The sequence below is a fragment of the Brassica napus genome, unplaced genomic scaffold (genome assembly GCF_020379485.1).
Source record: "Brassica napus cultivar Da-Ae unplaced genomic scaffold, Da-Ae ScsIHWf_596;HRSCAF=888, whole genome shotgun sequence".
NCBI lineage: Eukaryota > Viridiplantae > Streptophyta > Magnoliopsida > Brassicales > Brassicaceae > Brassica > Brassica napus.
The window spans coordinates 354,331-359,377 of record NW_026016655.1 but is presented as its reverse complement, the minus strand read 5'-3'; the positions used below and the strand labels follow the sequence as shown (position 1 = coordinate 359,377).

The window sequence follows — 5,047 nt, the reverse complement described above, 5'->3', positions numbered from 1 at the left end:
AACCTTATCATTTAGAGGAAGGAGAAGTCATAACAAGGTTTCGGTAGGTGAACCTGCGGAAGGATCATTGTCGTACCCTGGAAACAGAACGACCTGAGAACGATGAAACATCACTCTCGGTAGGCCGGTTTCTTACTGTGCCTGCCGATTCCGTGGTTATGCGATCATCCATGCCCAAGACTTCAGTTTTGGTTGGATCGTATGCATAGCTTCCGGATATCACCAAACCCCGACACGAAAAGTGTCAAGGAAAATGCAACTAAACAGCCTGCTTTCGCCAACTCGGAGACAGTGTTTGTTCGGAAGCAGTGCTGCAATGTAAAGTCTAAAACGAATCTCGGCAATGGATATCTCAGCTCTTGCATCGATGAAGAACGTAGCAAAATGCGATACTTAGTGTGAATTGCAGAATCCCATGAACCATCGAGTCTTTGAACGCAAGTTGCGCCCCAAGCCTTCTGGCCGAGGGCACGTCTGCCTGGATGTCACAAATCATCGTCCCCCCCAATCCTCTCGAGGATATGGGATGGAAGCTGATCTCCCGTGTGTTACCGCACGCGGTTGGTCAAAATCCAAGCTAAGGACGCCAGGAGCATCTTGACATGCGGTGGTGAATTCAATTATCGTCATATAGTCAGACGTTCCGGTCCAAAAGCTCTTGATGACCCAAAGTCCTCAACGCGACCTGAGGTCAGGCAGGATCACCCGCTGAGTTTAAGCATATCAATAAGCAGAGGAAAAGAAACTAACAAGGATTCCCTTAGTAACGGCAAGCGAACCGGGAAGAACCCAGCTTGAAAATCGGACGTCTTTGGCGATCGAATTGTAGCCTGGAGAAGCGTCCTCAGCGACGGACCGGGCCCAAGTTCTTTGGAAAGGGGCGCCAGAGAGGGTGAGAGCCCCGTCGTGCCCGGACCCTGTCGCACCATGAGGCGCTGTCTACGAGTTGGGTTGTTTGGGAATGCAGCCCCAATCGGGCGGTAAATTCCGTACAAGGCTAAATATGGGCAAGAGACCGATAGCGAATAAGTACCGCAAGGTAAAGATTAAAAGGACTTTGAAAAGAGAGGCAAAGAGTCCTTGAAATTGTCGGGAGGGAAGCTGATGGGGGCCGGCGATTTGTCCCGGTCGGATGCGGAACAGAGCAATCCGGTCCACCGATCGATTCGGGCCGTGGACCGATGCTGATTAAGGTGGTGACCTAAGCCTGGGCTTTTGTTACGCCCCCAAAGATGTCGCTGCCTTAATCGTGGTCTGCAGCACGTGCCTCACGGTGTGCCTCGGCATTTGCGTGCTCAAGGCGTCGGCCTGTGGGCTCCCCGTTCGACCCGTCTTGAAACACAGACCAAGGAGTCTGACATGTGTGCGAGTCAACGGGTGAGTAAACCCGTAAGGCGCAAGGAAGCGGATTGGATGGATCCCTCACGGGTGCACAGCCAACCAACCTTGATCTTCTGAGAAGGGTTCGAGTGTGAGCATTCCTGTCGAAAGATGGTGAACTATGCCTGAGCGGGGCATAGCCAGAGGAAACTCGGGTGGAGGCCCGCAGCGATACTGACGTGCAAATCATTCGTCTGACTTGGGTATAGGGGCGAAAGACTAATCGAACCATCTAGTAGCTGGTTCCCTCCGAAGTTTCCCTCAGGGTAGCTGGAGCTCGGAAACGAGTTCTATTGGGTAAAGCCAATGATTAGAGGCATCGGGGACGCAATGTCGTCGACCTATTCTCAAACTTTAAATAGGTTGGACGGGGTGGCTGCTTTGTTGAGCCATCACACAGAATCGAGAGCTCCAAGTGGGCCATTTTTTGTAAGCAGAACTGGCGATGCGGGATGAACCAGAAGCCGGGTTATGGTGCCCAACTGCGCGTTAACCTAGAGCCCACAAAGGCTGTTGGTCGATTAAGACAGCAGGACGGTGGTCATGGAAGTCAAAATCCACTAAGGAGTGTGTAACAACTCACCTGCCGAATCAACTAGCCCTGGTCGTTGGGGCAGGAGACAGGCCTCGATGAGTAGGAGGGCGCAGCGGTCATTGCAAAACCTAGGGCGCGAGCCCGGGCGGAGCGGCCGTCGGTGCAGTTCTTGGTGGTAGTAGCAAATATTCAAATGAGAACTTTGAAGGCCGAAGAGGGGAAAGGTTTCATGTGAACGGCACTTGCACATGGGTTAGTCGATCCTAAGAGTCGGGGGAAACCCCTCTAATAGCGCTTATGCGCGAACTTCGAAAGGGGATCCGGTTAAAATTTCGGAACCGGGACGTGGCGGTTGACGGAAACGTTAGGAAGTCCGGAGACGTCGGTGGGAATTCCAGAAAGAGTTATCTTTTCTGTTTAACAGCCTGTCCACTTTGGAAACGGCTCAGCCGGAGGTAGGGTCCAGCGGCTGAAAGAGCACCGCACGTCGCGTGGTGTCCGGTGCATTCCCGGTGGCCCTTGAAAATCTGGAGGACCACGTGCCGCTCACGATCGGTCGTACTCATTGTTGGGGTCAAAAACGGTCTCGACGAAGTTAACGTCCAAATCTCCACAATATATAAGTATGACTCTCCGCAACATAGCTTTTCGAGAAAAAGTTTCATCTCGAACTTCATTTAGATCAAACATAAGCCATCGGAAACATACCCAAACCAATTACAGATAAGTTCGAGTTTGACAATCGAAACACGGACAAACCAAGCTCGGTCATTGCGCAACTACCGCACATGCACGCTGTCCGGTCGCTACGTAGCGACCAAGCTCTTCCGAAACGTCAATACGACACTTGTCCATGCATTCTCGTCTATCCTTCGATGCTATCTCCCGAAGACCGTAGCGAACTCAGTTCATGTTTTCTGCCATTCTAAATCGTCGATCAAACTTTACGGTTAAAACCGCGGAAAGTTCATTCTTTATCGAAAGAAGTCGCAGTAAACGCTTCGAATCGGAAGACGGCCCAAAGGGACATAAGACACGACTCGAGGCCCATCCTACGATTTCTTAACCAAAAGCCCGTAACCATAGCACGGTTTACGCTTGGCGCGCCAGGAAGGATAAATTTCAAGTTTCCGCGGATAAATACAAAATTCTGAGGATAAATACGAAGATCGGAAAAAATGGAATATCTCCATTTTATGCTATGACGGCTTAAGGGCAGAAGAGTAAAGCGTAAACCGACCTTGGAGCGAGTATATAAGGAGTCCTAGGCGAGAGGCATAAAAGGGAGAACAGCACATAGAGCAATTTAGGCATATTTCCATTTTTGTTATTCGAACTGCGACTCAATTAGGTTATTGTCGTCTTAGGGTTTTAGAACTAGGAATCTCGCCAACAGCTCTCGTAGCCCAGGCACTTACCTTATTGTAACGCTCAAACGCGAATTCGGAATAAGATCTAGTTTGCTCGTGTCCATTTTTCTTATACTTTATCTTTGTTATTCTCGTGTTCTGATTGCTTGACGTGTGGTATTAGCAGATATTTGGGACCTCTGGGAAATTAGGGTTTTCCTAGTTTCCTTATTTTAACGGAAATCAACAGTGCGAATTCCGGTTCCCACAGTTTGGCGCTAGAAGGAGGGGGGTACGGATCAATCTAACCTGCAAAAGCCACATCACGCTCAATCAGACATGTCAACTGACGATGCGGATAACGTGCAGACTCCTCTTAACGGAGGCAGCAACACCAATCTCCACACTCCAGCGGCGGACGTATCCGCGGCCAACGCACCAGCCAACGCCGCGGCGCTCAAGGAGTTTAAAAAGATGTTCGCCACCTATGAAAAAAGGTCGGAAGAACAGGACAGGCTCATGAACACCTTGACCAAATAGGTTGAAACCTTAACAGCAAGGACCCGAGCAATCCGTCCCCGCGGAACCACTAAAGTCTGTGGGAAAAGACTCGACTTCGCTGCCCCACTCGATAGACCTGGAGTCGCGCGGGAACGACCTTCGGGTCAAAACCCTGGCGAAAAATCTCCCGTCGAAAAGGGGAACCCCGAAAGTCCTCTGCCTCTGATATGATCATGGACCAGTCAAACAAAGAAGATAATGAGAGCATGGATGATCCAACTGATGGAGGAGCTCTAGCCATATCTGAAGGTCCTATGACTCGAGCCAGAAGCAAGCAACTCAATGAAGCCATCAGAGGATTACTTAAGACATCACTGAAGCAAGAAGAGAGTCTTGGAGGAAGCTTGATCAACCAAGACACACTTACCACAATTCAAGCCATCTCAGCTCCAAGATAGACATCAAATGAGCAAGTAACATATGTGTGTTCTTTTACCCTATCTTTGGTTTTATCCCACTGTGTTTTCCAAAGATAGGTTTTTAATGAGACCATATGTTGATTTCCTATCACTCATTTGATGATCTCAGTTCAAGACTTTATTTTAATTATTTATCTTTGCTAGACTTGAGAATTAAGCTGCCAGACTTGAAAACCCTTATAAGGTTTTATGGGTTTTATAAGGTTTATTTTTAAGGCCCATTTAGAGACCAAGGAGCCTGTTCCTTACCTTCTCTATAAATATGTGTCTGAAAACCCTAATAGAACTATCCAATCTTTTATTTTCAGACTCTTGTCTCTCTCTGACGGCTGCAAGTCTTCTTGTAGATCTGAGTGTTCTTGAGTCTTTGTTAGTGTGGCATATCTAACAAAACCACAAGAGTGATTGTCTTGGTGTGTCATATCCAAGAGATTCACTTAGGAGTATCAAGGAGACCTCTCACATCTCTTTGTGTCACCATTCATTCCACAAACCTTGAAGCAGATTGAGTCTTTGATTCTCTGTTTGCAAGGATCTATCCCATTCCAACCAGAGAAGCTTCCTAGGAGTGTATTAGCCTCCCGCAAAGGATTCGGAGGATAACAAAGTCGAACGCGTTGACCTGGATCCTAGCGATGTCTCCAACGATACCGATGAGGACGTCGACAGACATCCAAGAAAGACCAGAAGCCGATCTGCTCGGGAAAGCTCTTCGTTCGACAAACCAATGACGGAAGATGAGGAAATCCTCTATTGGAACGAGCAAGAAGAGCTAGCTGAAAAGCAAACCGAGCTCATTCGCA

At 48.6% G+C, this 5,047-nt stretch overlaps 1 non-coding gene across 1 annotated transcript; it reads left to right on the top strand.

Annotated features, from left to right (window-relative positions):
- Positions 1-332: 332 nt before the first annotated feature.
- LOC125604689 lies at positions 333-488 on the top strand. Its single transcript, XR_007336395.1, has one exon. It is a non-coding gene; the product is annotated as a 5.8S ribosomal RNA (ribosomal RNA).
- Positions 489-5,047: the final 4,559 nt, after the last annotated feature.